The sequence below is a fragment of the Emydura macquarii genome, unplaced genomic scaffold (genome assembly GCF_026122565.2).
Source record: "Emydura macquarii macquarii isolate MOO-44397 ecotype Brisbane River unplaced genomic scaffold, CSIRO-AGI_Emac_v2 contig_450, whole genome shotgun sequence".
NCBI classification, from domain to species: Eukaryota; Metazoa; Chordata; order Testudines; family Chelidae; genus Emydura; species Emydura macquarii.
Window position 1 is genome coordinate 11,626,190 of NW_027130587.1, and position 10,304 is coordinate 11,636,493.

Here is a 10,304-nt window from a genome sequence, read left to right on the forward strand (position 1 = left end):
AGCATCTTGGACAGGGCAGCTGCTAGCAGGGACCAAGGGAGCTAGAGAGAGCTCCTGGTTGGCTGCTGGGACTTTTGCAGGCTCAAGGCCCCAGGAAGAGAACGAAAAGGTGCTGGGGGCCACGGGGAAGTGGCCCAGGGAATTGAGGCAGTACTGCTGGAGAAGCTAAGGAGAGGCAGCAGGATGCTGCTAGCTGCAGGGTCCCTGGGCTGGGAGCCGGAGTGTTGGACAGGCTAGGTTCCCCCCCCCCTCACTCGCCACCAGGGAAGTGGCTGAATTGGGAGATATTTCCCCCCTGCAAGGGGGAAAACAGTGACATGGTCAGAGGAGCAAGTCAGGAAGAGGGTGCTGCAATGCTTGGACTGAATCAGATCTGCAGGCAAAGTAATGGCGGGCAAGGTACCATTGGGAGAGGGCATACTGACCTGCGGAGGTAATCCCCACGACTGCCAGCAGGAGGCACCAGCATAACGATTGAACCCGATCATACCTTTGTCTCGTCTATTTAGACTGTAAGATCTTTGAGGGAGGGACAGTCACTTATTGTGTGTCTATAGTGCCTAGCTCAGTGGGGTCCGGACCTTAGCTGGGACCTTTAGGCATAATTAATAATAATAATAATATAAATAAGGATAATACCCTTTCCTGAACAAGCCTTATCATCTGCTACTGCTTCTTTATAATCGTTCCATTCAGACTGAAATACAAGTGATGCAGAGACACCACCAGCAATTTAGCTCAGTAAATAAGAAATGATCATTCATGACCCTGTCAAGGTAGGGCTGGGTCCGACATTTTCACAAACGTTCTGTCCTGTTTCTTTCACTGTGAAGTTTTTCATCAAAATTTCCAATTTTGGAAGTGTTTGAACGGATCCAGTTAGCCACAAGGAGCTGATAGAATGATTGATAGTTTAATAAGGATAAGTCTCTGGCACTTTGAACCTTTAAGGGGAGATTTCCAAAGGCACAATGAAGAGTTAGGCACTAAACTCCAATTGACTTTCATTGAATCCTTTCCTTTCTGTCTTTGAAAGCCCTCTTTTATCTCTACCTTCTGCCCGGATTTTCACTGTCTGTTCCTTTGGGCCCAGTCTTAAATCCATTGAAATCAATGGAAAGATTCTCACTGATTTCAATGAGCTTTGGGTCAAGCCCCTTGGTATTTACGGGGAAATAATCATTGCAGTGCTACATCCCTTAAGAGCTGGGGTGAAATCCTGGCTACATTGAAGTCAACGGACATTTTACTATTTTCAGTGGAATCAGGATTTCACTCCTAACATTTTACTATGACTGTGTTGTCATTTGTAAACAGAAAACACCAAGGCCAATAAGCTTTTCAAAAGATGTCTGTATATTTATATTCCTACGGATATAGATATATAGAGATAGGCGTACTTGATAGATATGGAGAAATGTAGTTATAATGCTGCTTTACTAATCTTATTGCAACATTCAATTTTCCCGCAAATGTCCAACTTGAAAAATCTCTGAGCATATCGGCTCATGAAATTAAAGTTCTAAGTACAAATATTGTAGGCATTTATTAAACTCTAAACATAATGCCTGACAAAATGAAAAGTGTGAGCTTTTTTACTCTTTTAGGCAAAGTTATTTTAAAATGCAGGGGATTTACAGTTAAAAGAACAGAGAAGAAAAGAGTATGAAAAGGGGAGAAGATAAAAAGAAAAGCAGGACCATCACCATGCAATAAGATGGTGAGTAGGAAGTAGGAACATCTACCTTTGAAAATAAATGCGATGTGCAAGTATAAATTACTAATCTATACACATTTCCTAATCCCAAGTAAAAAGAAACCATGAAAAGTCAAATCTGGTTATCTTTATCTGCATTAAGCACCTGGGATTTGGCTGTCCAACATCTCCATTACACTCCTGCAAACACTTATGAACACACTTTAAGTACACACATAGTCCCATTGTGCCCATAAGTCTATTGTGCAGCATGATTCTGTTTGCTTTTCTCTTATTCTTTGCTCCCTGGTTTTTAACCCTGAGTATTGTGCTCTTCTAAGATGTTTTATCTCTTTAGAAGTCCTTCAATTTGTTTCAGTTGATGAATCAAGGACTCAGGCTTCCTTCTGGAGCATTAACTGCTCCATGCATGCTTTGTCCTTAAAATGAAAAAGGTATTGTACATCTCTGTTCTGTTATAGGGGCTGAGGATATTTACATGACTTACAGTTAGGTTCCTCTATGTGGTTGTGCCCCATGTTTTTGACCCTGTTATCGGAGAGAGAATTCAGAATCCATGACAAATTCAGTGCAATTTCTGTAAGCTACTTCATGCTATTTTGTGTTAATATGGTAAATAACGGTAAGCCTCAGTTACTGCTATAAATATCAGGCCAGCTCCAGGTGCTTTGCTGACTTACAACAGCGGAGGGTCTGGCCTATTCTATCTGATTGTAATAAGTGCAACTTCATTCCTACTTTGTTCCACTTTCTAACAGTGTTTTGTACATTTGCTGTACAGTACTTGCCAAAGCAGTATTTGGAAAACATGCTTACATCTAGTACTGACATATGTTAGTCTTGCCATTATCTGGAAATACCAGCAAAGGACGATTATTCTATATTCGCCTTCTGTGGCACAAATGGGAATTGAGACGCCTGTCCTTTCTGATCATATGACTTAACCATTCAGACTTTAATTAGGACTGTATATTGGCTTCACATATAATCTGTGAACACAGAATCAGTCTCTGTTAGAGCATGGAGGCTAGAGAAAAACTGATTTCCCCCATAGACTGGAACAGGAGAATTGAATAATTATCATTCTCACACACCTGATCAGCAATGCTTTAGACTTCTGTGCCCTCGGTATGAAAGGAAATGTGGGCTTGCGGATAAGATACTTGACTCGGACCAGGAGGTCTGTGGTAGAGTCACAGAGTTTAAGGCCAGAAGGGACCACCAGATCATCAAGTCTGACCTTCTGCATATCACAGGCCACCCACACACTAAACCCACAGACTGACATGAGACCAAAGCATTACAACCTTCAGGAAACAAAACTATTCAGTGCCATATGCCGAGAATAGGAGGGACTGAGGTGTTCTGGTGTCTGAGGCCCACACAATGGCAGGGAAATGATTAAAGAGCTATACCCAGCTAATCCTTGCAAGCAACCTGAACCCACATGCTACAGAGGAAGGCAACCCCTGCCCACTCCCTCAAGATCACTGCCAGTCTGACCTAGAGGAAAGTTCCTTTCCCACTCCACTTATGGTGATCACTTAGACCCTAAGCATGGGGGTAAGAACCAGCCAGCAAGGCACCCGAGAGAGACAATGGTTGGTACCACCTCAGAGCCCTGGCACGCCCTCTCCAAGCTCTTGCTTTTTTGGGAAAGTCCCTTAGGGTCAGACTTTTAAAGATATTTAGGGGCCTAAAGATAGGTGCCTAACTCTGATTGAAATCAGTGGGAGTTAGACACCTAGGTGCTTTAAATCCCACTAGGTCTCATCTTCATCTCTAGTTGCCTAATTACCTTTTTAAAATGTGGCCCTTAGTCTCTCTCTGCCTCAGCTCCCCATTTGTACAATGGAGATGATACTTCCATTCTCTGTTATTTTTGAATTTGCAAAAGGTGGAAGATAAATGCAAGCTTGAGTTTGCCTTGAGGTGGAAGGAAAGATGTGGAAGACATATCTGTCTGAGAGCAGAGAAATCTCCCACTGGCATAGTCAACTCATTATAAGGAGCATCAATGCAGCCTTCTCAGGAACGTCAAACAGGGATGCCGTCAGCAGCAGTTGATACTCCATTTCTTGGCTCCTTCACTTCTACCTGAAGGGTTAGGAAACAGATATCAGTTATGATGGACAGCCCAAGAACCCAGCACTTGATCTTTCTGCAGACATTCATCCTTTTTCCTCTGCATGGGGAGCATCTTTCCTTGAGAACACTCAGCTATATTTGTGTTCAAATTCAAATGTTGTCTTTTTTTTTATTATTATTAAAGACATCCCTAAAGTGGCTATGACTCCAAGTGTATTTGGAAACTGACTGTGGGAAAGTATAGTATAGAAAGTATAGAATACCAAAGTGGAATCATATAACAGTTAAATTTAACACTAAGAATTTTAGGCAAGAGCAAAAGAATGAGCATTGATTTGTCATTGGCATTCAATATCAACACAATCCTCCAGTCAGGGTATAACCTAGGCTTACTGATCATCTTGCAAATGCAACAATAGAACTGTTGGTTGTCAAATCAGTTCACAAACCAGGGTAATGCTCACAGCAATGTAATCAGAAATTTGTATTTTTAATATAGATTAAGTGCTTTTGGTAAAATTGTGAACCTGCTATGATGTCACGTGTTTTGATAGTAGGTCACTTCCACTGATCTCTTAAACTACGGACATTAAATTAAGAGTAGTCCTGCTGGAATTCAATTATATTTGGGGCAAACATAGATTTTCAAATACATGGACCACAGTAGCAAATTAAATAGTTCAGCAGCATTTCCATTTCTACAGCTTGTACATTGTTATATAAGCTTAGGTTCTGCTGAGATTTGGGGTTTACAGCTTGCTTTTGAACTTTGACCTGGGTACATTTAACTCTGCTTCTTTAATAATGTCTTATAAAGTACAATTTGTTGGGTGAACAAATATACCTAGTGCAGAAAGCAAGATAAACCCTCAAGCTAAATACTGCATATTCAGTAAAATTGGGACAGTCACAAAAGGAGAAGAATAAAATACATCTAAATAAGGCTCAAGCCATTTTGCACTTACTGCTACCTGACATTATGAACCCTGAACACCTCTTTGAACACTTTCAGCTTGAGCAAATCATACTGCAGTGATCTAGTAATGTCAAGGAGATTATTGCAGCTACCTCAGTGAAAAACTGCAGTACTATATAAACTGATCCATGTCAATGTATTGGATTTGCTTAAGACCAGGGGCTGGTTGCAAGCACAGTGGAACACACTTCAGTGTGAATTTCTGCTGCAGGAACAGATCTGTTTGGAACAACACAATAGTTCACGTGGGGCAAAATTTTCAGAACAGATTAAGGGCAGATTTCCAATTGATCAGCATCTGCAATGAGGGCCAGATTTTCAAATACATTTAGCACCCAGCAGCTCCCACTGTGACACTTGTGGCCATATTTTCAATAGGGCTCATCAACACCCAACATGCTGAACTCTTCTGAAAATCTGTTGTGAGTACCAAGCACTTTTAAAAATTCTGAGCTGAGAGCCCAATCCATCACTTTTTATTCCGACAAATTTCCTGTTGAACTCTGAGGACCAGATTCTCAGATGGCCTGGATTAGGATTACACAATACATCAGTAATAACTATGCAACCGATCCTCCACTGGTGTTAATCAATGCAGCACTATTTACTTTAATGGATCTATGCCAATGTACACTGGCAGAAGCTCTGACATTACAAGATTTCCTTGAGGACCCTCAGAAAGGGGCATTTTATGGGGTTCACTATCTTTAAAAAGATCAGTGATTTTATAGATAGCCATATCACTGTTGTTAACTTTCTTTTTTATATACTAAGCCGCGGATTTACTGTTCCTCAAATGGCTCACTAAGGTTCTGATTCAGTAAAGCACCTAGCCATGCTAACTTCTGTGGGACTACTCAGACTGCAAGTTAAGCATGTGCTTAAGTGCTTTGCTGAATCAGGGCCCAAGGGCTTGATCCAAAGCCCATTAAAGTCATGGGGGGGGGGGGCGGCAGGAGGAGGGTGTCTTTTTCACTAAGTTCAGTCCATTTTGGATAGTCCTTGCGGGCTTGATTTTGCAAACACTTACACACATGCATAACTTGACTTATATAGGCCCTGATTCAGCAAGGGACTTTAGTACATGTCTGAATTGAAAACCATGAGCAGTCCCATTGACTTCAGTGCAAGATTAGCCCAGCTGAATGGATTCCACTTAAATCATGAATCAACCCAAGTTCTCTCCACGCTCAGCTCATGCTTAAATAAAGGTTTGCAGTCTTGGCCCAAGCACAGCTTCTTTTTCAGGAAACCTCAAAAACAGGTGAGTCAAACCTGCCTCAAAAACTGGAAAATAAAACTTGCTGTTTTAGTGACATATTTGTTGCAAAGGGACTTTAGTGGAGTTGTGAGCTGAAAATTCTCATCTAACTCAAAGCACTTAAAATACTTGAACTTAATTACATCTTGCTCATTAAGGTCTATCCTTTCAAATACAGAATGATAAACAATTCCATTTCTCTACACGAGCCATTAAGGGCTGCTTGAGTTTTGCATCTGTGTAGCTGACAGGATATTTGAAGAGCTGTTGATAGACACAGCACACTGTCAACTGCCCTTGTGAACTGAGAGAGTGCTTCTTGTTTTTTTACTGTTGAATTCAGAAAAGCTATTTCACATTGTGAAGCAATTAATTGTCACTGCTCTCTGTCCAGTATTTATCAGGGGCCCTATTAAAATGCTGCAATAGTTGCTAATAATAATTCAAAGTAACGTTCACTTCCACTTTAGGCTTCCTTACTGATGCATGACATAACGCACACTGCATGTTTCAAAGTGCTAAATATGTTCAAGCTCTGTCTCTCCGTCCATCTGATTTCCTTGGTCTGAATCCCAGGTGAAAGCCCCCAATGGCCTCCAGCAGCCAACTTTCCCTCCTTCCCTCCCCCCACCCGCCATTTCGTACCTTTCCAGTCCTTTTTTCCCCCAGCGGGGGTCATGCTGCTCAGCCCTGCTGCTGAGAGGTGGGAAAGTCTGTATCTCTCTGACTCGTTGGTTGCTAGGCATCAATGCCGAGGCCGTGGTGTTTGCCATTATCTTCTCAGATGCTCCATTGATATAAGGACCAAGGCACAGGGTACTAGGCAACACCCATATCTATGTCTCTTTACCTGCCCAAAGAGCAAACTGCCATTGTCCACCCAACAATGCAGCATATGGGGGAAACGCAGGCTTCATAAAGCTATTACAAAAAATTCCCACTTCATCACAACTGCACTAGCCCAAACTGAGGTGCAGTTTCACCGGTTCCCCAGGGAAATACTAAGCAGTTAAGGTGAAATTAACACAAGTTTATGCCCCACTTAACTTCTGAAGGCTGATGTGGGACTTAAGTGGTGCGTAGATGTTGGGCTAACCCTCTGCGAAAGGATTAATTTCACCCATAACTGAATAATTGCAATACAATTACATACAATTCAACCACGGTGAGTTTTACTGTGGCTCTTTAAATGCAGACATATCTTCAGCTGGGGTAAATTGGTGCAGATCCATTGACTGCACGCCTAAGGTTAGTGAGTCAACAGGTCGATTTACACCTGCTGAGTATGTGGCTCATGGTGTTCCCTTCTTTATAGCCCTGTTACAACAGATCACTTAAGCATGTGCTTAATTCCATTCCTATTCAGCAAAGCTTTTAAATATGTGCTTAATTTAAAGCATATGCTTAAGACCCAATGACCTCAGTGGCATATGGGTCCAATATTAGTCCATATTATCATTAATGACTTGGATAATGGAGTGGAGACTATGCTTATAAAATTTTCAGGTGACAGTAAATTGGCCAGGATTGCAGGTACTGTGAAGGACAGGATTAAAATTCAAAATGACTTTGGCAAATTGGAGAATTGGTCTGAAATCAACAAGCAGAAATTCAATAAAGACAAATGCAAAGTACTTCACTTTAGGAAGGAAAAAATCAAACGCACAAGTACAAAATGGGGAATAACTGGTTAGGTGCTATAACCGCCAAAAAGGATTTGGAGGTGATAGTGGATCACCAATTGAATGTGAGTCAATAATGTGATGGAGTTACAAAAAAGGCTAAAGTAATTATGGGGTGTATTAACAGAAGTGTTGCATGTAAGACATGGGAGGTAATTTCTGCTGTAATTGGCACTGGTAAGTCTCAGCTTAAGTATTGTGTCCAGTTCTGGGTGCCACATGTTAAGAAAGGTGTGGACAAATTGGAGAGAGTCCAGAGGAGAGCAACAAAAATGATAAAAGGTTTAGAAAACCTGACCTGTGAGGAAAGGTTAAACAAATGGGGCATGTTTAGTCTTGAGAAAAGAAGACTGAGGGAAGGAGCTGATAACAGTCTCCAGATCTGTTAAGGGCTGTTTTAAAGAGGATGGTGATCAATTGGTCTCCATGTTCACTGAAGTAGGACAAAAAATAATCAGCTTAATCTGCAACAAGGAAGATTTAGGTTAGATATTAGGAAAAAATTTCTAACTGCAAGGATAGTTAAGCACTGGAATAGGCTTCCCAGGAGTTGTGGAATACCCATCATTGGAGGTTTTTAAGAACAGGCTAGATGAACAGTAAGAACAGGTTAGACGACAACTGTCAGGGATGGTATACTTTGTATACTAGGTATGCTTTGGTCCTGCCTCTACACTGAGGGCTGGACTGGATGACCTCTCAAAGTCACCTGTGATTCTATTGGTCTATGTGTTGAGGTTCTTTGCTAAATAGCCTATATGGTCATCTTCCTGTTCACAACACAGGATGGAGCTTCTGCCAAAAGCAGGAGAAGTTTTATAAGGGGAAAGCCTTTGAATTGAAGATCATTGTCTTTCTGTCCTATCTTTTGAACTCTCATTGCTTAGTTGCATTCACTGATTTCCTCTTGAGGGCAAGGACTGTTTCAGCCCATAGGTGTGAACATGAACAGCACCTAGCACAGTATGGGCACTACTGGAATACCAATACCAATTATTTCCAAGGAAGTTTCCCCTGAGAACCCTGAAGGCACAACACAATTTTCATTCTCAAAAATCATTTTAATTCAGTAGGAACTACCATAAGCACAAACCGTTACCAATGCATTCAGAGATTTTCATAACATTCAATGAACGAGACGCAGCTCTAAGTCTGGGGCTCTTAGTCACCTAAGTCAAAGTGCTGAAGAAAAGGAATGATTCAGATTTTAAGTGGTGTGAAAATGTATTGCTAAGATTTCACTTAGCAGCATACTGTGACATTCCTGCTTCCAGTGGCTTGAATAAAAATGCCTCAAAACGTCTAATGCTGACAATTATCAGAGATTCTTCTATAGTTCAAGTGGTAGAGCTGCTTTGTCTTTGGATTCATGAATACCCAGCTCAAATGCTAGGAGGAACAGCCATAATCCTGACTGTAAAATGAAAAGAGCAAGATTCACTAGTGCTACTATATGGACCATTCATTTGTGCCAGGCAACTTGAACACTATTCTCCGGATGTGCTCCTAAAGGGACTTATAAGAAGAGGCTGCTGTGCAGAAACTGTGGCACTACATAACAAGCACTGTATTTACTGAGGCTCTGTAGATGTTTATTCCCCCTATGGTTTCTTTAACATCATTGGCAGCAAGACTTCTTTTACACCATTCTGGTAGTTTTCATAGGTGCTGATTTGTCCTTTTGGGAGCATTATTTCATCCTAGAACTACCCCCATAAGATTTTTAGAAGGATTTACATAGGGAAATGTAAGCAGCACCAGAAAACCCTCATTTTAGGTAGGTACTAAAATTGCGGGCTGGATTCTAAGCTCGTGTGAATTGACATTGCTATTTTGATTTCCATAGAGTGATGCCAATTTTCATCTGCTGAGGATCTGGCCCCACAGGTGTATATTTTTCACCCATGGCACTTAGGTAGTTTTTCTGGCACTGGTAGATGTTAAGTCTGTCTTATTAAAGGACAACAAGTTTTAATCATCAACACCTGTTTGCTTTCCTTGAGTAATGGCATGCTGCCGGTCTGGTGTCAGACAGCAGTGTATAATGCAGATCATTCTGCTGGAGAAATTTCCTTTTTCATAATCCATCTTATTTCCCGATTGGTTGTTTGGATAATTCACGATAAGGGCTTGACTTCCCACAGCATCAGTGTCTCTTGCTCTAAACCTAACAAATACAGATCTCTCCACAAACCCAATCTTTTCTGCTGACTTTACAGAGATGGTTGCAGAGACAATATTCTTAGGGGATGCCTGGATTTCACAAAAAGATGGACTTAATTTCTCCGGCAAGGTGCCATAGATTTTGCAGCAGTTTCAGGTAAGAGACTTTTATTGAATTATTGAGGTACAGGCTTGATGGAGGAATTTTCTGGCCAGTGTTATGCAGTAGGTCAGACTAGATGGAAACTAGGAAAGGTCCCCTCTGGCTTTAAAATCTCTCTTCTATTAGTTAAATAAGAGAATTAAAAAAATACTTTGGACAGTATTCCCTATGTTACTGATCTTATATTGAATTCAGTTTGTTACTCTGACCCTACATTTTTAGTCTTCAATGTGCTACAGATTTTTCTCATGAAA